The sequence below is a fragment of the Monodelphis domestica genome, chromosome 4, assembly GCF_027887165.1.
Source record: "Monodelphis domestica isolate mMonDom1 chromosome 4, mMonDom1.pri, whole genome shotgun sequence".
In the NCBI taxonomy this organism is placed as follows: Eukaryota; Metazoa; Chordata; class Mammalia; order Didelphimorphia; family Didelphidae; genus Monodelphis; species Monodelphis domestica.
Window position 1 is genome coordinate 53,772,639 of NC_077230.1, and position 13,933 is coordinate 53,786,571.

Below are 13,933 nucleotides of genomic sequence, written 5' to 3' on the forward strand. Positions count from 1 at the left end.
AGGTAGGGTTGTTTTGGTATGGGGACCCTTAGCATGATTCTGAACCACCTTCCTAACTTGTTAGACTGATATACAACCTTAGAATCCACAGACATTGTATTGGTGAGCCTGTCTTTGACCAACGCTGCAATATAGATTCCTTTACTTTGCCACTTTTGCAAATTTTCTTGGTATTGAAGTGACCCTTCAGTGTTGTTTTGATTTTCATTTCTCTTGTAATTAGTGATTTGCAGTAATCCTTTGTGTAACTGTTAATTTGTTATTCTTTTGAGAAATGTTTATTCATATACTTCAACCACTTATCCAATCAGGAAATGGTTTTCTCTAGTACTTCTTTATATTTTAGATAGAAAGTCCTTTCCAAAGACATATGATGCTAAGATTTTGTCCCTATCAAGATCCTCTGAGATAGTTTTGAATTTATAATTAATTTGAAATCTGTCAAACCACAGATTTCCTAACTCTAGCAAGGTAAAAGCACCATTATGGAATATGTCAATATCTTCCAAATTCTGGCTTATGACTTTCAAAAGAAATACCTAATCCAAGATGAAGTATCTAGAGTAGATGTTTAAGAGAGCCATCCTAATCTCATCAAACTAAACTGAATAGTCTTACTTTGAATCCTGTCTGGCTTATACCTCAAATGTATACTTTTTAGTGCCAAAAACATGTAGGAAACTCCATCATAAGATGGGAGATGGGGGAGGCAGAGAGGAGAATAATAGTACTGGCTGACTGAATCCAGTACCTGACCAAAAATACTTGACTATACTGCAGGCTTCCAGGGAAGAAATATGTCACAATTAAAATAATATTGGATTTAGAATCCAGTGGTCACTGGATTGAATGTTTGAATCTGACTTTTGGTATTTAAATAGTATCATTTAACCTTTTTGGGGCCATGGTTTCCTCATAAAATGAATAGCTTGAATTAGATGATATCTGATTCTGCTCTAATTTTGCATCCTATGTCTATAATACTGCTTAGCTGAGGGTCCAACCAATGGTGCAATGAATTGGCAAGCAGAGAGAGAGCTCACATTCCTTTATTCAATGCTCTTTTATAATCTTTTAGGGAAGACCATATTATTTCTGCTTTTTCCAACAATCCATTCAGTTCTATGTCTCATATTATTTATTTTTGTTGGATTTGCCTAGTTCTGAGAAGAATATTAACATTTTCTAATATTAAATCACTACCAATGTCTTTTTACGATTCATTTTCCTTTTCTTTATGAACTTAAATGCTATGCCATTTCATACATATATATTTAATTATTTATTTTAGGCCTTATTTCTTTTAATATGTTATGCTCCCCCAATTTATCTCTCTTGACACAATCAATTTTACAATTGCTTAATATGAGACAATGATAATAGTGATGATGATGGTGATATTTATCATTTAAATAGCACATTGTGTTTTGCTAAGCAGTTCTCTATTATCTTATCAGTACTCATGAGACCATAACTGTGCTTCAAGTCATAAGTTTCTTGCCCATGACTTCATAATCCTTTGAAACCATTTCTAGGTTCTTTCTGGCAGAATCCAGATGTGACAAGTTTTGGGATTTCTCTGTCCCATCTTGGATACACCTCTGATAAGGTACTCTATCCCTAATGCCAGAATTGATGAGAAGTGGGTGCCTCGTTATCTCTTAGCAGAAGGTCACCTATCTTTTCTTCTTCTAGCCCCCTCCTGGATATGAGTTAAGTCTGGAGAAATAGACGTGGAAGTTCTTGACTGCTAAGATGATAAATTAAAAATTTATTTGCTTGGTACTGGGGAAACATTAAAGGCTTATAAATAGAGGAACAATTAAGAAGAATTTGCCTTAATAGTGAGTCATGGGAAAGGACCATAGTAACTACTAATTAAAATTGGAAAAGGCTGAAAATTTCACTTGCAGCAAACATAGAAGACAAAGATATTTTTACGATGAGCTGTATACAGTAAACTATTATTTTTCAGCTATGGTCTACTCTCAAGGCTCAAAGAACAGTTTGTTCTGCCTCTGGAAAGACAAGATAAAGATTCTCAAGGAACTTGGCTTCTCTTTCTAAATTATCAACTAGAAATAAATATCTCTTTATTTAAAAAATGAGTTTTGGCTTTGCCACATATTGTTCACTTAATATAAAATAATAAAATGTAGAGCTTTCTCTCTTACTGGAAATAGTTGAGCAAACATTGGGTTAACAGTCTCCAAATTCTGTAGAGAAAATTAATGTGCCAGGCAGGGAGTTGGACTCAGTAACATAACTAGGGCAGGCAACTGTGACTTTGTCCCAGTGGGCCAAATTTAGAGTAACAAGAACATTTGAATTCCTTTAGCAGAAGAAATAATAGAAGACAGCAACTAATTCATATGGAAAATGAGTCAATAAAGTAGACTAGGAATAGCAAGCCTCCTCCTCTCCCAGTGATCATATCCTAAATGAAATTCTGCCCATACACAGACAAGAACAACATAAACTTTAGCATCTAAATTGGCCTCCCCAGCAATAGCTTTTACATGGCATCTCAGGGGAACACCTTATGGAGATTGGTGCCCCTACTCTAGGATGGGCTTCCTGCTACTCGCCCTTGGCCAACTTTGCTTCACTGCCTTTGAAAACTGCCAGTAATAGATGTGATCTGGCTTATATGAATGCCCTGATCTCCTTTGAACCCCAACTAAAACCCACCTTCTATAGAAAGTCCTTCCCAATCCCTCTTAGTGCCTTTTCTCTTTTTATTATTTTGTATTTACCCTAAAGGAGGGTATTCAGAATATCAGTACCTCTGGTGTGAAGGCTTGCTGAACCCTTTTCAAGGCTCCTTCCCTCCCCACTAAAATCACAGCTGGGAGATGTCTACCCCAAGCATACAGAGACTTCCTCTGGCAGCAGGGGAAGATGAGAACAATTTGTTCCAACAGCTATTAAGGTGGTGGAAGCAGGTGCTGGGGAGTCCTTAGACTGGGTCAGACATCGAGGAAGCCAAGGTCATCCCTGAGTCCTGAGCCATCGTCAGTTATCTTGACTTTTGTCTCACCACTGAACTTGGATGGCTCTGGAAGAGAGTAAGGCTGGCTACTGATGCAGCTTTGTCTCACTTAAATGCAGGTGATGATCCAATCGAAAGACATCACCAGCACCAGTGATGCCATTTTGATCCTCTTTGAGTCCAACAGATCACAACAAACCATTTACTCCTCCTATAACTTGTTTTGCATGTGTATATGTTTACATTTTATCTCTCCCTTTAGATGGTGAGCTCACAGAGGGCAGGTACTGTGTTTTGTCTCTCTGTGTATCCCCAGTGCTTAGCACAGTGCCTGGCACATAGTAGGTGCTTAAATGAGTGGTTGATTCTTCTTCTTCTAGGTTCTCTTCCAAATATAAGATTTTATGAGTTTCTGAATAAATTCAATTATCCATAAAAATCCAGCCATCTAACTACACCAGATAACTGAGGTTCCACTAAAATAAAGTCTTCTATTTTATCAAGTTATGTGAGAAATTTCCATAAGATCAAAATAACTACCATTTCTGGAATCTTCATTGATCAAAATGGTTTTAAAATATGATTTCTTGGAGGAAAGTGGGAGGATAATTTAGAAGAATTAGATTTCTTGGTAGGCTTGCAGTGTAGGAGCTATGGGATAATAACTACTTTCTCTCCTTACATTATAAATGCAGTTTATTTGCAATTATTTCACTTTAAAATTGAAGTCGCTAATCTTATGATTTCTGTGCTGCCTTAACTTTGTTAATAATTGATTTCTTTTACTTGGCATATCTTTAACAAATACCATAGCATTTGAAAGCATCCAATCCATGTATCTAAGCAAATGCATTATTGAACATTCTCCCAGCAGCTTTTCCCTTTCATTTAACCCTTTCAGCGACAACGTTGAGTTCTGAAAAATGCCCTGTTTCTTGTTCTGACCCATTCCAAAGCTGGATGACATGCTCAGTTTGATGCCCAATGGGAAGAAAATGTTTACATATTTTTCTGTTTGGCCAGAGGAAGGCTTTGTCAGGTGAAGATAATGAGGCTGATTCTTCTGTTGCTAGAGGAGTTTCTGACCCAGAGGGAAGAGATTCAGAATCATACTTAATGTTCTAAAGGTGACCTTGCCGAAGGATGAACAATGGACCAGATTACCTGCCATACTTTTAAAATTCATAACTTGAAGGAGAAAATTGAACTTAAACCAAGTCCTTGACACTATCAAATATTTCAGCATCATATATTATCATTTATGAGTAGAAATGGCATTAAAGCAGAGGTATTAACATCTGGTTTTTTTTTTTTTCCCCTGCATGCTAAGGCTGCTTTTCCATTTCACTTGCAATGGAAACATTCCATATGTGTTGTTTCCCCAACTAGAATATGAGCTTCTTGAGAGCAGGGATTATCTTCTATTTGTATCCTTAGCACTTAATAGTGTCTCTACACATTTGTTGATGTTTAATTATTTTTTTAATAATACCCAATTCTTTGTGACCCTATTTGGCCTTTTCTTGACAATAATACTGGAGTGGTTTGTGCTTTCCTTCTCCAGGTCATGTGAAAGATGAGGAAATGGAGGCAAACAGATTTAAGTGACTTGCCCAGGATCACATAATTAGAGGCTAGATTTGAACTCAGTTCTCCTGACTCCTGGGCTGGCACTCTATCCACTCTCCTCCCCCCAAACAGGGAGAAGAAAAATAAGAAAAAGAAACAGTCTCTGCCCTCAAGAAGCTTACAATATAATGAGGGAAGTCAATATACAAAAGGAAACTGAAAAGGATCAGGGGCATAATGTTCTGTGCAGACCAGACCAATCAGAATCTATAATGAAAAGTGGAAAGTTACCTACAAAGTTCTGGTAGTTCAGGAAGGCTTTGGAAGGATTTTCATCCTCCGTCATCTAGCCTTCCGATCAGTGGGCAAGGATCACTGAGGAGCTGAGAAGATGTCCAGTACCTAAAACGGAGACTGTCCGCATGATGACGAGATCTCAGGTGATCAACTTATTCTGACCGGGACTTGGTGTTCCCCGGAGTTCAAAGGAAGCCCAAGCTGCTAGCGGAAAGCGGAGACTGACCTGAAAGATTGTAGCTCATGTATAAGGTTTGACTTGAGGAGCGAAATGTAAGCACACTAGGTAACAGTGTAGAAAGCCACATTTTAATCACAGTGACTTGACTAAGTTACAAAGAGTTTTGTTGAGCAACACCGTAACTAAAATGAGGTGACCAGGGATGTGCACCTAAGCTCTTACATCTGATGGAAGAATATTCCTTTCCCTGTATGTTGGGCTTCACTATTCAGCGAGGCCTCACTTGGCCCTGGGTCACCACTCCCAATATCCTTTCACCGCTGTGCCATTTTAGACCTTCTTTCTTACCCTCCAGTGTTAGACTCTCTTGGGAACTGGCGACCTCTTCCCCTAATATACCCACTCAGACTGTCCCTTTGCCATTTCCCCACTGCATACTCATCAGACTCTCCTTTGTGCTGTATCCATTTTTAATTTTTATCCAGATGAAATAATTTATTTTCATGGCTGTTTGTGCAGTTTTTTAAAAATGACTTTTTAAGGTTGTTTTTCTGAACCCAACAAACACCATCAAACACAACTATTTTCACATACAGAGAAAATTTTTAAAAGGGAATATTATATGAAATCACAAATCTCCACTATGTACAACTTATTTTTAAAAGTAGATGATAAATTCAGCATGGTAATTCCAACGCTGTCCTCATTTTCTGTTTTCCTCTCCGAACTTCTTCCTATTCTTTTCTGTTTATTTTTAAAACCCTTCATTGACCTACTTTTATTTATTTGGGGGGAAGGGGAAACATCACTATCACTAGCACTTCCCTTGCTTACCAATTCCCAATAAAGTTTTTAAAAATATCCTATAATAAACAAACATAATTAAGCAAAAATAAATCTATACATTGTCATATATGAACATTTATGTCTCATTTTGCACTTCTGGTCCATCATCCTTTTGTCAAGGGTTGAGAATGATGATTCACCAGGCCTTTGAAATTGTGGTTGTTCATTGCCTTGACCAAAGGTTTTTATAATGTTGATATTATAATAGAAATTATTATCTACTCTTATGATTGATATATCATATACACACTTATTCTCATTACCAAGTCCAGCTCTTACTATATATCACACAATTAGAACTTCTCAAACTATTATGGAAGAATAGTGATTAAAAGCTATTTAATTAAATTTCTTCTTACATAGATGCATTAATTTTATGTCTTTTGCATTATTTTTGCACTGACTCTGCTTTCCCTCTGGTTGCTTGAGTTCAGGACTCCCTCTGGATTAATCTTTGAACACCTATGGATTACTCAAAGTGCACCTAAATTGTAAGTCCCCATTGGGGAAATTTTGAATGTCCTTTTTGCTAAACAGACATCTGAGAGAAGATACATAGAGCTCAGGTCTAACTTGTGTCTTGGTTCTCCCCATAAGAAAGGAAAGAATAGAAAAGTGATAAATTAGCATTTTAAAACAGATAGAGGATGGCTATTTTTTTTTTCTGCTGCTCAAAAGAAATGCTAAATACAGAATCACACCTTAGCTCCATCCAGTCCAAATAGTGATCACCAGATCTCTGTATTCTGGCTCTTAAGCCATAGCATCACAATGCTCCTTGCAGTCACTAAAGAGGACATTTGGTCTCATTATTATAAACCTCATTGTTATCATTTTAATGTTATTTTTAGATAAAAGTCTTCTCAAAGTCAAATATAAAATAGAGCTCAGAGAAAATTCCATTCTAGTTCATTCATGAAGGAAGACCTTTTTCTGAATATGAAGAATATATAGACTTTGAAATAAACCATCACCAAAAATATTCTTGCACTAATTCATGACTTATTATGGTATATTTCTCCTCCCAATTCCAAAAGCAAATTTAATACGCATGAAGTACAAGAGTAAATGTGAGCTGACAAAACTGTGATTCACTGTGATAGCAATACAAAATAATATTTGAAATTTTGCATATGATAAATAAAAGGGTACAAATAGTAATGGTTAAGATTTGAGGGAGGATGAAAAACCAATTAATAGAAGGCCACCATTATCTACATGAGTGATTGAGTAAATTATTTCACTTTTCTGTACTTCAGTTTCCTCCTCTGTATAATGGATGTCAGCTCAAATTAGAAGAAGCTATTTTCAAAATCAAGGTCAGGTAAAAAAGAGATGACCTCCCTCACTCCCACTTAATATTAACTAGTAAGGTTCTCTTTGCCCTTATATCTTTATCAACTGAGAGCATCTCTTTGATTGAGTTATAGATCAATGAATCAAAGATATATACTAAGTATATACCTTAGTAAATTTTAGAGGAGGGAATAGCTTTTAGCCGTTAGATGAAATCAGATGATAAATGCATTGGGCTTGGTTGAAACAGTTAGATATACTTTGGGGCTCAGGTAGATCACAGAAAATATATGAACAGGAAAAGTAGTAAGTTTAGGAGCTTGATGAGGCAGACATCTTGAGCTCATAGCAGAGGGAGGATAGAGACAAACTAGAGGAAGTGATATACTTTTCCAACTCTAGTGATTATGTTATTAGAGAAAGTGGACTAGTAATGAAGCATGAAGTAGGAAAAACTAGACATGGGGAGTAATGAGAGCTCCAGGAAGCACAAACTTTTCAGAACAGAGAAAAGTGCAATCTATGGTTTTTCCAAAGGCACCAATCCTTGAGGTCTAGAAGAGAGAAGATGACTTCAGAAATGTTGAGGACTTCTGATTTACCCTTCAGCAACACAAACTCTGCAAATTTAAGTCCACCTTCCCCAAATACCTTGTATATGGGCCACAAGTCTGATGGAATGTCTGGAAAAATTTTTCCTACTATTCCATGTCAGTAAATATCTCCTTTCTGGCTACTAATTAGCTATTAAATCTACTTATCTAATTGATAATCGCACTAGATAAGGACTCTTGAGCAAGAAAACTGTCCAGCTCTTTAGGGATACCCATAGAACCTTGAGAAGAAAAATACTCATTACCTTCTGGAGGTCCAATCTACCATGGAAAATTGGGAGATAGAAATTAGCTCAGATGAAGTATTACATAGAGAATGTCGTTTATAGTTTTGTGTAAGTTCAGAGATTTGTTTGTCTGTTTGAACGTTTTTGTAGCTTATAGGAAATAAATGAAAAGAAGTTGGGCAAAATACTCTCTAAGGTCACTTGCAGCTCTGTGAATCTGTAACTTAGAAGCTCTGTGTTTGCTTCTAAGTGAGTTTATAGGCTGGAAATAATAGAGGGGGGGAGAAAGCAGAAACCAAAGATAGTATTACTGTCTGATAGCAGAGAACCAAGCAATGAGCATTGACAGGGTGAGATATACTCCCTCCCCCCCCTTACTAATCTTGCTGAATCACATAGTTCCCTGTGGTGTCTGAAGCAAGAACAAACTACTAATCGGCTCCCAGTTCAATACCTCTTAATGCACTTTATGAAAAACCTTGTGAAAAAAAAAAAGACAACTTAGAATTTTTGTACCTTGACAAGGAAATAAAGATAACTTCACATCCCTTTCCCACAATGTTCTATTCCTAGTTGACATTAGGAAATGTAAAAGGAATAACAACAAACCCCCTTATTTTAATAGTAACATTGGAGCAGTTGTTTACAGCTTAATAACAAAGTGCCACATGCTCAGAAAAGGACTGTGACAGCTTCCCACCTATCTCATTAAGGGAGGAAAAGAAGTTTTATTCATCAGAATCTGCTACTATTTTAACTTGTGGAAATAATTGTTCAAGTGTGATGATCACAGCATTTTTCTTTGCTGAATGGTTTCTACATCTGGAATATATGAGTCTCTTTGTTGCTATGACTAAATGGTACTCCAAATACAAGTTCAAATAAAAAACAAAGCCAACAACTGGCTCTTCAGCCAAAATCTCACCTGCCAAAACGGGTCTTGTACACTTTCCCCCTAAATTGACTAGTTTTGTTTCATTCCCTGTAGGGAAAGCTTCTGCCCAAATTTAGTGTCTAACACAACTATTGTGCGTAGTAACAACTCAAATGCAAGGAAATGCCAAAAGCAAAATTAAGACAGTTGAATTAGTTTAATGATTTATTGATTTGTGAAGCGATCTCAAATGTTAATTTTGTGTGTCCCTGAGAGATTTTAGTGATGTGTGTGTGTTTTTTTTAAGAGAGGAGTTGGTTTTTAGTTGTGATATGTACAAAGAAATTTGTATATTGTTTCCTCTATTAGAATATGAGTTTCTTGGGGGAAGAGCCAGTTTTTAGCTGCCTTTGTATCCTCTGTGCTTAATACAATGTCTGGAATATAATAAGCACATAAAATGCCTATCAGCTATTGTTGATTGATCAGAACTTATGGTAGAATTGATATAGGGAATTTCCCATTAGGAAAGCTCCTCCACTAAAGCAAGTGGGAAAATGCTTTTCAAGTTACCGTCTTTAAGAGTTGCCTAAGACACTGAGAGGTGAAACAGTGAGACATTAAGAGCCATTTCTAAAGAATCTTAGTCAGAGGCCAAACTTGAAACCCTGGTTGCTGACTCTAAAGTAGACTCTCTTGTCCACTGTTCTGTTTCTCCAAAACACTAAAGACAGAACCCAAAGTAACCTTTTGGTCTAATCTGAGCTAAAATAAACATTTTCTCCCAAATGTTTGACCTAGTTGGAACAAGAATTCAAAGTACAGATTTTATAAAATAACTGAACTCATATAGAATATGTATCCAGCTGAACTTACATTTGAGCCATTCTCAGTCCACAATTGGGGTACCGACTCATAGAGTATAAAAATTAAATTAGTCTCTAGTAATAGAAATATTATATTTTAGGAGGTTTATTAAAGATTATTAGAAATCAAGGAATAAAGAAAATACAAAATAATAAACCACGTGCCTAGGGCTGATTAGTCCATTCAAAGCTTACTTACTACATCTTACAAATGGCCAATCAGAAGAAAAGGATGAGGTAGGTGTTACTGCCAGTTTAAATACTAATTGTGAACTCACCCAGGTGGAGACTCAGGTGAGATTATAGGGAATTCTGGGAAATACCAAGGATTTCTGGGGATTGAAGTATAGGGTTCAAATCTCCATTTTACATAGAATAAGTATAGTCATTCTGAAAAGGAATGCCAATTTCTCAGAGTCTTGGCCCTTGGTCTTCTCCCAATTTACCTCATGCTTATTAGGCCCCCAATCTGAAGTAAAAATACCACATTTAAATATTTTCTGAAAGGAACGATTACAATCACAACCAAATAATAATTCTGCCATTTGCCTCCTGTGGCTGCACCTTATCTAAAGGTGGTTAGTATAACCAAGAATCACAAGATCTATGCAGAAATTGTGTTTAGGAAATTGCAGAGTATTTTCAATGATTCCAAGCTTTTGGCTGTCAAAAAATGCTAAGTTTTTCAATACCAACATCCTTCCAGTGATTTTGTGGCAGAAAATGATTATAAAGACTTAAAATTCTAGGTGAGTCTATTGTGGGTGTACATAGGCAGCAGCATATTATAGTTAGGCTTTGCCTTTAGAAAAAAAATGGATCTGTAATTTTACTATTATAAGAAACTGACTGATAAGGAAATTCCTTGAAGAAGATGTGTAAAAGCAGCATCCAGAACATATATGACCAGAAAAGGAAGTGGGCAATAATATCAAGTCTGGTACATAACAGATGAACAACCCAGTATTATAATGCTGTACATTAAACACTACATAACCTAGCAGAATGTCCAAGGCATTATAGATTGTTAATGGAGGAGCAATAAAATGACATAGACATGAATTACACAGGAAGAAAAAGCACAGATTAGTTCCAGTGGAGGGAATATGTTAATTAATCAGAACAAAATCTTTCAATGTATTAAATTTAAAAATACATGTTTATTTCCTTTGAAATAAGCCTCATTTGGGGGCATAGACTATATTTACAGGGTGTGAAAACTCTTACAGGTACAATTTCTTAGCATAAACTAAGTAGGAAAAAAAGAAAATGGTCATTAAACAATAACTCATGGGGGCAGCTAGGTGGCTTAATGTTTTGAAAGACTTACTGATAGGAGGTCCTAGGCTCAAATCTGGCTTCAAACAGTTTATAGCTGTGTGACCCTGGACAAGTCACTTGACTCCCATTGCCTAGCTCTTACTACTCTTCTGTCTTAGAATCAATACACAGTATGGGTTTAAAAGAAAATATCACAACTTTTTCAAATATAGCTTGAACTTATAAGGTCTCATTATCAATATTTTCAAGGAGTTTTCCCTATGAGGAAAGAATCAAAGTAAACATAAATTATTAAATATTATATGTTTTATCTATGACTGAAGTCCATTCCACTGGGAATCATTAATTAATGACTTTCCTATCTATAAAATGTAGAAATAATGGAGGTTCTATTTTCATTTAAGTAAATTACTATAGTAACCAAGTTCCTCTTTTATGTGGATGATGAGAGCTAAAGAAATACAACAAAGATTATATAATTTAACTAGCAATTTTAATGAGATCATTTGATAATACTCCTGATCCATTAAAATGAAATCAAGACCTTGTTTAAATATTCCACTGCTCTAGTCATCTCTGGTTTCCCCAACTTTCCTTTGTTCCATTTATAATAAAGTGGAAATTAGCCCATGCACCCTCGCCCACTCATTTAACAAGAAACATCTTAAGCACTTATTCACATGGAATCACTTAAGTTCAAGTCCTAATCATCTCACTCCTGAAGTAGTATTTCTTTTTAGCAGCTTGTACTATCTTTTCCCTGATCTGGAAATTCTTGAACTTGGTAATAACATTCCTGGACATTGTCAATTGGGGATTTAATGCAGGAAGTGATCTGTGGATTCTTTCAATCTCTACTTTATCCTCTTGTTCAAGAATATCAGGGAAGTATTCTTGGATAATTTCCTGTAGAATAATGTCCAGGATTTTTCTTTGATTATGATTTTCAGGTAGTCAACAATTCTTATACTGTTTCTCCTGGATCTATTTTCCTGTTCTGTTGTTTTATCAATTAGGTGTTTCATATTTTCCTCAATTTTTTCATTCTTTTGATTTTGTTTTATAGATTCTTGCTGCCTTATGGAGTCATTTACTTCTAACTATTTGTTTCTAATTTTTGAAGACTGAATTTCATCCCTGACATCTTGATCCTTCTTTTCCTTTTGATCTAGTTTTCTTTGTAGGACATTTTTTTAATCTTTTACCTTTTTTGCCTTGTTTTCAAGCTTTTCAATTCTGGCTTTTAAAACACTATTTTCTTGTTTTAGTTCATGTGCCTCTGTTTCCTTATGGTCTATTTTGATTTTTAAGTTCCTTTCCCTTTTTTCTTTAACCTCTCTTTATTGTTTTTTAAATTGTATTTTGAGTTCTTCCAAAGCCTGAGTCCAATTTGCTGGAGTTTCTGAGTTTTTACTTGGTGTTCCTTGGTCTTCCTCTGTTTAATTTGTTCTTTGTCCATTACCTGAATAGAACTATCAATTGTATTTTCTTTTTTCTTTTTCTGTTGTTTACTCATATTTTCCCCATCGTTCTCCCTCCTTATTAGCTATATTCTTGCACCACTATTTATTTGCTGGATCTGTGAGTTTGGGCTTTTCAGCCCTGAAATTGTTTCTTCTCTGATCTGCTAATTAGCTGGATTAGGCTGATGGAGCTGATCTGTTGTATTCATGTGACCTGAGGCTAGATCTTCCCCAGCTGCAAACAGAGGCTAAAGGTGAAAGTAAGGGTGTGAAGGCTGAAGGTAACCTTCAGCCCTCCTCTCTACTCTTTTACACTTTTGCCACAAAGCTAACTGTATTTGTACTTGATGGAAATGCTACAAGGTACTTGGTTAATCTGTCTACAATTACCAGAAAAAACTTGTATCTTCCAGCTTTTGGCATGCTGATGTAATCAATTTGCAGACTCTCAAATGGACAATATGCTAAAGGTCTACCACCTAAACCTTTCTGTATGAATGCCCCTTGATTGAATTTTTGGCAAACAGAATAGCTTGTACAGCTCTTATTAGTTACAGTACTTATTCCAGGAGCTACCCATTGCCTCTTTACAGAGTCTACTACAGCTTGAGTACCAAAGTGACCTTTTGTCTGGGTGGCTTGACACAAATAGGTATACAAATATTTTGGTAACAGTGGTTTTTCAGTGTCTGCAACCCATATTCCATGTTCTTTCTTTTAAAAAATGGGCTTCCTGAGAAATGGCCTACCTATGATAGCCTGAGGGGATGTCTTCTCTATTGATTGTTGTTGAAGATACCCCAGAGCAGGTAAGCAAGGACCCTCCTGAGGGACAAGCCTCCCCCTGACCAAGGTCGCCCAGCAGGGGTCCAATAATGACCATCTATGGTTGAATGGTTGTCCTTAGGTTCAGCTCCCTCTATGTCCCCTGAAATGATAGTCCTCTTATCTGACTGTGGGTTATTTGAATAAAAATGAATTTTAATAACAAGTTTGGATTGGGGAGATAGCAGGGAAGAGGGAATCAGGATTTAACTAGATTGGGTTTGAGTCTCTTTCAGTTTTTGAGCTGCTGCCAGGCTTCGCAGACTGGTGGAGGGTTTCTTTTATTCCTGTCTGTTATATCTATGCTAGCTTTCTTAAGTTCAAAGTCTTAGCAGTAGCAGACAGCAATAGGAAGAAAAGGTTCTGATCTTCAGAGCTGGTTGGGCCTGTTTCTTTGGGCTGACACCCCTAAAGACCAGCCTTACAGTTCAAACCACTCCCTTTCAATCTTATTGTTCGATGACAGGATCACAGGAATCCAGGTACAGCACACAGTTGGGAACAATCCAGCCATAGAGATACTTCTATCCTGAGACAGGGAGAGAGGCTCCTTCCAGTCCGAGGGCCAGGAAAGAGAGCTCCGAGACCAACTGTCCTCTCCA